Source organism: Eretmochelys imbricata, chromosome 6 (assembly GCF_965152235.1).
Source record: "Eretmochelys imbricata isolate rEreImb1 chromosome 6, rEreImb1.hap1, whole genome shotgun sequence".
Classification (NCBI taxonomy): Eukaryota; Metazoa; Chordata; order Testudines; family Cheloniidae; genus Eretmochelys; species Eretmochelys imbricata.
The window spans coordinates 92,220,243-92,232,185 of record NC_135577.1 but is presented as its reverse complement, the minus strand read 5'-3'; positions in this window follow the sequence as shown (position 1 = coordinate 92,232,185).

Sequence of the window (11,943 nt, the reverse complement as noted above, 5' to 3'; positions counted from 1 at the left end):
GCCTCATGCAAGCCAGGGATACACCCTCCAGTCCACCTCTCTTCTGGAGGCAGTGAAGCACTGGCTTGCACTCCACCAGCCAGAGCTCGGTTCTTGTGTGCATTATGTCACTGGAGCCTGAATGCACTATCCTCCTGACACCCCAGTTGTCCCATGCCCCCTGTGCTCAGACTGCTGCCTTGTAACTTGCTGCAGCTGCTGCTGGCCTTGTGCCAGCCCAGCTCTCAGCCTTACACTCCCTGCTTTCAGGCTGCCTGCTACCTGGTCTTCCCTCAGTAGCCACTTCCCGGGCTGCAGCTCTGTCTTGCTGCTCACATGCAAGCACTGGCTCTCTCCTGAGCTAGTCCCCTGTGACCTTTGGATAGCCTATTTCCTGTGATTTAGGGATTATCGAGCCCTTTACTGCTGGCTGGATGTAGAAACGGTTAACATAGCACCCTCTCCTGGCTCCTTCCCTCCAGCTCAGCTGCCTCCAGAAGAGAGGTGGACTGGAGGGTGTATCCCTGGCTTGCATGAGGCCTGATGTACTCACTAGATACTGTTACCTTTATAGTCCTGGGTAGGACTGCCCCCGGGGTTGATATTGGGTTGGCCTGTGCTGAAACTGTTAAAGTAATTGTGCCAAGGGTCTTTGTACCTTTTGGTTTCTGGAAGCCCTAGTAAAGTAATCCCCCTTGACTTGGAATGTGTGTCTGGGCACCTGCTGAGGGCTACGGCTTGTAGAATCCACGTACCACAGCAGTCACCGCAGCACCTTGCAGTGGAGTCAGTTACAGTATTTGTACCCCCATTGTACAGATGGAGAAACTGCGACACAGAAGAGGGAAGTGCCTTGCATAAGGCCACACAGCAAGTCAGTGTCAGAGCTCTGATTAGAATTCAGGAGTTTCTGGTTGAAATTCTGAACTCAGTGCACTACACCACACTGTGTCTCATTTCTTATTGGAACACTTGCAACAATAGGTCAGTCCAGCCTGACAGGGCTGCAGGATTCCTCTCCCCACTGCTCTTTCTGGCCAGCACCACATAGGGGTGAGTAAACCACATCTTCAAACCCTACGACCATTTAGTTTGAAAAAGTACCATAATCTGGTAATTCATTGTTAAATCCTTTGTTAAACTGAGCAAAAGGTTGGATGCTCACATATCAGACAGCTAGGAGGGGCTCTGGAGTTAACCATGGAATAATCACTCAGGCAGAAGTATTGTCTGTAATCCATTTACAGTAAACAGTTACTCAAAGAGGTCTCCAGATGCTAGGTGTGGATTTAATTGGCTTGATGTCTCATCCATCAAAGAGTGCTGCAAATCTCTTCCCAAGACTTCAACTCCTGTCATACTCAGGTTACGAAAAGCCACGTAAACTGATGAAATGAAGCAAAAGTTTGTAGAGATCTGGGACCAAATTCAGGCCAGGTGTAATTGGTGCAAATCCCTTTGGTGTGAGTAGGAATTGCACCTCTTCACATCAAAGCTGAATTTGGTCCCGTGTGCTTAAGTGTCAGTCTTCCTATCAGTGAGGTTTTATCCAGGTTCAGTTCAGTAGCTTCATTGGCCAATAGAAAACTCCTCATCTGGAGCTCTTTAAAGAGGTCTGTGTGAGGGACACTGTGCTTCAGATCTGTACTAAGCCTGATGCTGGAGTCCATCCAGTGTGGCAATGCATCATTTCCCTTGATATGAGGAAGTTTGGGATTATCTAATAGGAGCGGAGCCAGCTGTGGGAATCTGTTCTTTTCTGTATGGCTCTGGTGTGTAATTGTACCAAAGCCTACCTGCATTGCTCATCAGATCTCTCACTGTTTCAATCACAGAATCACAGCAGTTAGAAACAGAAAAAAGATCTTTTAGATCTTCTAATCTATGGGTTCTCAGTCTGGGGATTGTGACCCAATAGATGTCAGGAGGCTGAGTACCCCGCCTCTCCCATATTGTTATTTGTGGGGAGGAATTCCCAGCTAGATAGAAGGGGGAGTTGTCCCAGTATGGTAAAGGTTTAGAACCACTGATCTAATCAATCAATTTCCCAGCCAATGCATGATTGTTGCTTGTTGTAAATTTACTAGGGCTTTGTCCAATCTCATTTTAAATGCCTCTGTCAAGGTTCCTTCCCCACTCTGAACTCTAGGGTACAGATGTGGAGACCTGCATGAAAACCTCCTAAGCTTACTTTTACCAGCTTAGGTTAAAACTTCCCCAAGGTACAAACTATTTTACCCTTTGCCCTTGGACTTCCACTGCCATCACCAAACGTTTATCTGGGTTTATTTTTATTAGGAAAGCATTGTTTGGAAACGTCTTTCCCCCCCAAAATCCTCCCAACCCTTGCACCCCACTTCCTGGGGAAGGTTTGGTAAAAATCCTCACCAATTTGCATAGGTGACCACAGACCCAAACCCTTGGATCTTAAGAACAATGAAAAAACATTCAGTTTCTGAAAAGAAGGATTTTAATAGAAGTAAAAAGAATCACCTCTGTAAAATCAGGATGGTAAATACCTTACAGAGTAATTAGATTCAAAACATAGAGAATCCCTCTAGGCAAACCTTAAGTTACAAAAAGGCACACAGACAGGAATATCCATTCTATTCAGCACAACTTAATTTCTCAGCCATTTAAAGAAATCATAATCTAACGCATATCTAGCTAGATTACTTACTAAGTTCTAAGACTCCATTCCTGTTCTGTCCCCAGCAAAAGCATTGCACACCCAGACACTTTGTTTTTCCCTCCCCCCAGCTTTTGAAAGTATCTTGTCTCCTCATTGGTCATTTTGGTCAGGTGCCAGCAAGGTTGTCTTAGCTTCTTAACCCTTTACAGGTGAAAGGGTTTTTCCTCTGGCCAGGAGGGATTTTAAAGGGGTTTACCCTTCCCTTTATATTTCTGACAGCCTCAAACAATGAGGCTTCCAGCACTTCTCTTGGGAGATGATTCCACAGCCTAAGAGAGTTCCCCAGAAACATATTCTTAGAGTAAATTGAACTAACTCTGGATTGACTATTTCTTCTCTCTAAGCCAGCAGGTAAGAGCTGATTCTGGGCTGAAGCCCAGCTCCTTCCTAAAACCTATGGCCTGGAAATGTTGCACACTTTATTTTTACCATTACTTCCCTTTGATCTGATATTTTCCCCCTTCCGTGAGGTGACAGAATGGCAAAATATTTTGGGGAAAGTGAGCCTATCCTGTCTGGGCAGGAGAGAAGAGGTTATCTGTGTCCATCTATATTCTGTCTATCACCATGATAGTCGAGTGCCTCACAAACCAACGTAGTAACACAAGAAGGTCTCTGTATCTCTCTCTTTGTGTATTTCATAAGGAGGTTTTCTTTGTGTGGTTTTTATATAGGTAGAGTATAACTGCCGTCTTGCCCATTACATCACTGTCTGTCCTGGAGGGCCAAGACCAGCTTTTAAAATCAACTTGATGGAGATATTCATGCTGGCTGTGTTTAATAGTAGGTGTGAGCTCATTTCCTGACTGTGACTTGTGCAGTGTGTGACTTGTGCAGTGTCCGCTGGAGGGGGTTGTGGGGAGTTTTAGCTAAACAAGCAGCACCATCTATGGGCTTCATCTGGGATTTCAAACAGTTGATTTTAAAATCCTAAAGAGGGAGTGCCTCTTTCTATTTCTCATTTTCCATGTTCCAAGCAATGGGTCTCTCTCCCTTTTCCCTGGGAGACAATTACACAGCCTAATCCATCTCACTACCAGGGAGTCTTTCTGGACGTTTACCCTGCATTTTCCCTTCTTAATATCATCCTATTGCTCCTAGTTATACCTTCTAAGTCCTCTAAATAATTAATCTATCTCCTTGATCTTTGCACCCTTCAAATCCTTTTGGATTTATGTCTCCCCTTTAATCCCTAATGTAACTCTTCCTGTAATACAGAGGAGTTGGGGTAAAGTGATATGTACAAGCAGCACATAGACTGCTACCTTTATCCCTCAAAAAACCTTCCTATAGGCTGAGGCCTAGGGTTGGGGAAAAAATGAAAGGTAACAAGAGTTCCCCCTTTCTCCAGTGTATCTGAAGCACAGAGCTCCTGACAGCAATACAGTGAATCTAGCTTGGGCTTACTCACAGGGCTAATAAGGATGTTATTTGTTTTAAATTAAACAGGTCTGATGGCTTTTGTGTTCAGTCATCAGCTACCGTAAAACACTAAGAAATTGTTTTTTTCTCTTTGCCTGAGGCAGGAAAACAGCCTATCAATTTTCTGTTCCACTAAATGCTTCCAAACTCTCGCTGGTGGGGCACACCCCTCTCAGTGAATAGCACAGACTTGAGACCTGTCTATAACCTTGTTGGGGGACCTGGCTACTACACAGTTAGAGTTAGACAGCCCAAGACTTTAGGACAGGTCAAAGACATGCTTAAGATCCCATTTACATTGCAAAATGGATCTGTGCTTTAGCAGTGTTGGGGAATTCTGATCCTCAGCATGTTTGCACTTGCAACATGGACATTCTCTTGGTCTCATATTAGTTCACATGCAGATTAAACAATATTTAGGCACCAGAAATTATTTTAAAATGGTCACAAGGCTGCCCATCCTCAGGAAGACTCAGAAAGAGAGAGTCATCTATTCTATATTCACTCTGAAACTGAGGAGGTCCCTGGCACCAAAGACTCAAGTGGCTCACTCGGGGGAGACTGCATTACAGGATCTGTGTGTGCCTCTCCAATTAGCTCTCCATCCAACACATATGGGAATACTGATATTGTGATACTGCATTCCCTTAGACAGAAACACAGGATTGCACATCTCAGGGGACAGGGAAGCAGGAGTCCTGCTCTGGGAATTTTGCCACCAGGGATCCTGGAAATAGACTACCAAGACCATACAACTAAGGGAAACAGGCCCAGCTGCCTCAAAAATTCCAAAACTGAAGGCCTGATTCTGCCACTCTTACTTTTACTGATCAACACTTTAATTTGTCCCATTAAAGCAAATGGGTTTAATTGCAGAATAAGATGATATTCAACCTAAGTAAGGGCAGCAGAATCAAGCCCTGGATTCCCTAGATAGCACTTACTTTCTTTTTCCAGAGTTCTGCTGAGACTGGTGAATTCATTACACAAAGCATTCAGACACACTATAGTTTTTCAGACACAAAAATAAGCATGGAGTACAATGTTCATCTTACTGCCACTGATCACACTTACTGCCTTGTCACTGTGGGTTGTGTTCTCCTCAATGCTCACTAGTTTATCTGAGTTAGGCCTGATCAATGTTTGTGTGGAAGATCCCCAAGTAGAGCCAGGTTGTTACAGGAAGTGGTGCTGATGACTCTGTAAGTAGCAACGTTGCCCCTGAGTCAGTACTGAATCATTGCCAAGTCTGGCAATTTGGGAGTGGTTTGCGGTGGGAGTTACTAGGTTTCAGATGAGAGGTTACCTTGAAGTCCTAATTGTTTTTTGTCTTAAATCCTAAATCACTTATGCACTTTTCAAAAGAGTTAGTAGATTAATCTCTGTGTTCTGCCCAAATTTCAATTTGGGTAGCTATACTCAGCCTTCCTAAATTCCCCTGCAGCTTTAATTACTTAATGGTGCTATGACAATTTACACCAGCTGAGGATTTCCCCCCTTCCTCAATTCTTCATTTCCAGTCTTAAATCATTGTATCTTTGTATTCTGTTAAACAGCTGCTATGTTCTACCCTGCATAGGTATGCACTTTGGGAGCCTTTAAGATGGCAGAATCTATTTGTAAGATATTTAGTCTAACAGCACACGTTCAGTTAGAATCACTGATATCTGCACTGTTTAGCAGATATATATAATATGAGCATGTGCAGTACTCATATATAATAACAATAATATTTTACATTTCTACAGCACTCAAAGTAGTTTACAAACTTACATTCCTATACCACCATTGAAATACAGCCAATCTCTAGGGTAGAGAGTAACAGCCAGGTGAAATGAGAAGCAGCAAGTATTCTCCCACAGGACACATTGCTGCGGCAGTCTATTTTATAGCACTGGTTTAGAAATTTGTTCTATTCTCCATGGCGAAATGTGTCATATTTCATAACGGACTTACCTCCTTCCCAGACTGAGAGGTTTCTTTCTCTAGGGAGCGTCAGTTTCTTCAAGGAAGAGCCCCAGGGAAACGGCAAAAGGGAAGGAATATTTTATCTTTAGTAACTGGTCATTTCCATTTTGGAGGCAGCAAAAGAAGCACCATCTGTTGGGCAGTGAATATTCAACACATGAGCAGTGACTTGACCATGAATATGAGAATGTGTTATTGTTGTTTATTATTTATAGGGTGCCCTAGATGTGCACAACACTTTAAAATCCTTGGGATGTATGATATAAATTCAATCAAGAATGCAACACAAAATAGCACCAGACCATGGTATGTGGGTGTGAGGATGTGGGGGCGGCAGCTGTAAACACAAGTAGGAGTGGGCCGCTCTTGGAGATAGTGATTGTTCCTGTTGCCAGCAGATTGTTTGAGCTGATCACTTTCACACATTCCTTGCTGTTTATGTAGGTTTTTAATCGGCTCCTGTAATTAATATTTACATTTTTTATTTTAAATTCTATACTCACTGAAGTGCTCTGCTCCTGCAGAACTCTCCATGGAAGTGACCAAGCATTAAAGAACATTAACCAGCTACTGGCTCTAACCACAATATTCTTCCATGAGCAGTGGGACTGCTGCCTTCTCAGGAGCTTTTAATGCCCAAAAGCTTAAAATGAATCAGATTTAAACAAAATGATTCACAGAAATCAAATTGATGTGGTTAGGCACCTTTGCTGTTAGCCTTCAATGGGCTTTAGCTCAGATACTATTGTAATTTCTCATTGAGTTCACTGGGAGCTGGATCAGGTCCTAAGTGAATCTACCTTAGGTGCATAGAGCCTGATCCCTCAAGTCCTAGTTAAGAAAATGAGAACTGGGGGCATTTCACACCTTGCAGAAGGTGCTCAGAGCTTTGCAGGATTGAGGCTTTGGTTATGTTCTCTGCTGTTGGCCTCTTTTTGATTTGCCCCCACTCTCTTTTACAGGGCTGCTTGAGAATTTTCTCTTACAGACCTTCCTGCCTGGGCTTTCAACCATCTGTTTGCAACTAAGTTCAGGCATGAGCACCCTTCCCTTCATGTCGGGCTCCTTTTCCACCTGTCTCTATGGGAGATTTTCCTTCCAATATTTTCTTTTTTAAGCATATATTTATTGGCTTGCTGAAGTTTATTTGATCATAGAAAGTTGGTGTTTCCCAACATCAGCAGCAGGCAGCAAATGAGTCAAATGTTAATTTCTGCAACAGCTTTCATGACACATAAGAGCACATGCTGAATGGTTATTTGGTACATTTGTTTTAAACAGGCCTGATATTTCCTTGCTCTATCTAGCTATCTAACCAGGTACTTACATGGCCTTCACCAACACAGTATCCAAATACCCCTCATTACTTAAAATATGACACTAGTCTTTTGCTCTTCCTTTTCTGCCACCAAAAATGGGCTTAGGGCATTTCTTGAAAATGAATGACTGAGAGAATGAGAGTACTATTATGGGGAAGGCTGAGTGAAGAGATGGGACTTATATATGACTCTGAATGTGACAAGACTAGTGGCCATTCTTATTTCTTGTGGCAACAGTTCCAAGTTCTTGGCTTGGCTCCTGTGAAGGTTCTGTCTCCCATGGTCACAAGCCATCCCCTATTAGTCCGCAGTAACATCATTAAGTGAAGTGTTGTGGGAGGTCCTTGGTTGCCACGGGACAGACAGATTCTCAGGTAGCCAGGTCCAATTTCATATGGGGCTTTGCAAATCAAAACAGCTAATATTTGTAAACTTGACTTGGACTGTGTACAGTAGGTGCAAAGTCCTGTTTAAAATCATGTTAGCTAAAATGTGATAGTTTTTAAAACACAACCACTTTTCCTTATCTAGATCTGCCTTCAGAGTTCATGCTTCCTGGTCCATTTGATTTTTGGCTTTTCTAATGAGAATGACAACATCCTGATCTTCTGCATAAATTAGTATTTAGACACTTCTTTAAAAGGGAGATTTTGCCTGATAGACTCAGACCACCCAAAGAGCCATTACAGTCTGTTCTGTAAATCTTTATTAATTCACAGATTATTGACACTTTTTTCCTTTGCTCAGTCTGCTAAGTGTTATAAATCCATGTGCTAAAGTTCCTTAGGACATTGTCACTGGACAAGGTTAGCACAAGCAGGTGCAAAAGAATATGGTGCTAAATGAAAAATAACTGTTTTTCATTTTCCTTTTCCCCATCCACTACATGGATTAATGACCTGAATATGTCTGACATACAAAGACATGTCTGAAATACAGCAGGTTAAGAATGTGTCTTTAGGTAGAAAACTTTCCAGTCAGACACCTTAAAACTAGTCCAGACTGATTTTTGGCATGTGTCAATGTGTGAAAACATGTGTCCCCTCACAGATATATTGTATGCCAAATTTTAGCCCACAGCATATTTTTACAGCTGAGTTATAATCCCTGGAAAAGACAAGACATAATGAGCCATCAACAAACAAACCAGACAAAAGCTTGGCCCACACAGATGGGAACACGCCGCTTGTCATGTAGTATATTTCCACAGTAAAGCTAATGATGGAGAAGGAGGATGATGAAGATTGGCTGGATCAGGGAACTACCTATACTTCATTTTCAATCTCTAGGCTACAGATTCAAATCCAGCACAAGTCTGATAGTATCAGAAAGTCATGACCTTCTATCAACTGTTCAGTAGCCCTAATATGAGCAAGTTCATCTCCATCCTTTCCCTTATTGACAGGTGTCCACATCACTAAAGCCACCAGCACAATTTGCACAGCATTACTGGCAACCTAGGTCAAAAAACAGGAACATAATGTTATGTTCCCGAGTTCATATTTAGATACCCGCCTGCCTTCCAATACTGCTCAATGGCCAGCAGCTCTCAATTATAGACAGGAGCTTAATTTTAGTCTCTGATTTTAGGAAGTTTTGGCTCTTGTTGACAACTTCAGTCTGCACATAGGTATCCCTATCTGCCCTGGAGCCTGGGCTCTCTGAAATCCCATCAGTTTCACCAGCTGTCTGAAGGGCCGAATGCAGCCCCTGGGTCATAGTTTGCCCATCCCTGCTATAGAGACTTTCATCTACTATGGCCAAGTGTAGCCCAGGTTATGGTGACCAAAAGATGCAATCAAATGATGGTTGTTTGACAGATTGTGTGGAATGAATTAGTGAATTCCCAGTCTACTTCCTAGTAGATAGTTGTCCACATGAGAGAAATCACCTTCACACTTGGCACTAATTGATCCTGTCTCAGGAGAGAGTTTAAAGTGTCACTGGACCATGGAGGTCAAACTCCCTCCAAGTCAGGGGTGAGACACTGCGGGGCTGGCTCTGGAGTGTGTGTGGGAGAAGTTCACAGTGCCATTCTCCAAGAAGTACCAGTGCAATGGGTAGTAATAATAATAATAATAATAATTAATAATACCTAGCCCTTTTATATAGTGCTTTTCATACAGAGATTACAAAGCCTTTATGAAGGAGGTAAATGTTATTATCCTTGTTTTTTCAGATGTGGAAACTGAGGCATGGAGTGGTCAAGTGATTTATCTAAAAGCATCCAGCAAGCCAGCAGCAGAGCTGTGAATAGAACTTAGGTCTCCTGTACACTAGTCCACACTAAAAGAAAAGGCGTACTTGTGGCACCTTAGAGACTAAGGTGCCACAAGTACTCCTTTTCTTTTTGCGAATACAGACTAACACGGCTGCTACTCTGAAACTAGTCCACACTGCCTCTCTAAAAGAGAAAATGGAAGACTTACATTTCTCTGTCAATCAGTCTAGCTTCTTTCACCAGTATGACATTGGGGGTGTGGGAAGGGAGAGAATAATACCAATTCCTGACGTAAATATTGATGTAATTTGTTTTAATATATACCCACAAATTAACCATTGCTCTTGTTATTTCAGTGAGTGGATAAGCTAATTTGTCTAGCTTTTCTCAAATCTCTCTCTCTCTCTCTCTCTCTCTCTCTCTCACACACAGACTCAAATTCCTCCCTGATATAACTCCACTGAAGTCAATGGAGTTATACCAGAATTAATCCTGACCCCTCCTCCCCAATCTCCCATTTCACAAACACAATAATGTGAACAGAGAAAAACAATGTATGCCATATTTTAAAATATTAAGTCAGTATTTTGCTAGTCACGAAATCGTGAGCATCAAAATCTGGAAGAGCATGTTAATGAAAGCAGCAGGCATAATTTAGCCACTGTACCACTCCTCTGGGAAAAGCTGTTCACTTTCTCTTATACATTTCATTAATAAACTGTAGCTTGTGTTACTACAATATAGGAAGAATTAATGTGTTTCATGTTATTCATTCCCTTCAGTCAATGATCCTTCATTACATGAAAAGGTTTCAATGTATTTTTTCTGTTATTTTGATGTAAACTGTTAAAATAAGAAGAAAACACTGATTATTCAAAAATAGAAGCTAGCCTGGTATATTCCTTATTTTAAGGCTCACTCTAGTTTAATATTAAATAAGTCAAGGAAATATTAAAAGATTTTGTTTATTTGGGAACATGACAGGGAGACCATTAGAATGGGAATGAAGGCTGGGCGAATGCTGCCCAGTTTTCCCCACATTTCTGCTGAAGTACATCTCAGGCATGTCTCATTTCAGCTCCATTGTGCACAGGCCTGGCTACCTCTGGCTTTTGCTATCCAAAAAAAATTTTTTTTCTCTGAAATGTTGAATCATGAAAGTGAGCAGAGGAAAAAAAGTCATTTATGCAACAAAACAAAAAAACACGAAATAAAAACCAGCTGACTGTCACTAACCCCCACGTGTGTGTGTGTTGGGGGGGGGGGGTTAGTTCCTTGTCTCACAATATGTATCTCCTTAGAAGCTGAGACACAGGAGCACCCCTCAGTCCTGGCCTGCCATGCACTCCACTTGGATGTGGGTGATAGGCCTCCCTGGCAAAAGCAGAGCCTGCTAATGAGTCTGAATTACAGGATGATTCTTATGAAAGGGACCAATCCTAGGACCAGTTTGCAGCCACCAACCTGTATTTTCTGTCCCCTGCGACCAGTTCAGAATTTGAACCTTGGTCTCCGTAGGTTCAAAGCACTAGGTCAGGGAGCCTCCTCGTGCCCCTTTCAAAGGGGAGACATTTCTTCGACAAGCTGTGAGTGTTTGTCAGTGCCTTGTGAGTGGGGTTTGTGGGGGTGTGTGCACGTATTTTGGAGAGAGCGCGTGAGCGTGTGTGGGGGGTGGGGGGAAGAGGGCGCCAGTTACTCAGCACTTACGGACGTGGAGTAATTAAAGCTCAGCGCACAGGTTCCCTGGGACCCGTTCAGGATGCAGCACAGTGCACTTCTCCCCCCCCCCTTCACTGCTCGCTAGTCGACTAGGGTGCCAGAGGTCCCGGATCTGGGTAAAAAAGAGGAGGCTGCCAGCCAAGAGAGAGCGAGAACCCCTCCCAAACTTTCCAGCCTTCCCAAACCTGTTCCTCGGGGCTCTTCCAAGGAGCGGCTCGTCGGCAGCAGGCGAGGCGTTTCCACCCCCCCCCCCCCCCGCCCCGAGGCACCTGCTGGAGCAGCCAGCTTCCAGCCAGCCGGGCTGCCGCAGGCAGGACCTGCTCTGGGTGAGTGAGCTCAGATTCCTCTTCCTCCCCGTCTCCTGCTCCCCGGTGCTACCTGGTGGAACTGATGGGATTTCAGAAAGCCCAGGCTCCAGGGCGCAGAGCGACACCTTCCCACTGCCTACAGGGTGCTGGTAGGGTAGGAGGGACCCCAGAGGCCGGGGCCCGGCGGCACACCATACTGCTCCCTCCAGTGCCAGGGCTCACAGGAGGGCTCCTGCCGGAGGAACTGAAGGGACAGCTCCCTCTTTCTCCCGAGGCTCCTGCCGGAGGTGCTGAAGGGACAGTTCCCTATTGAGC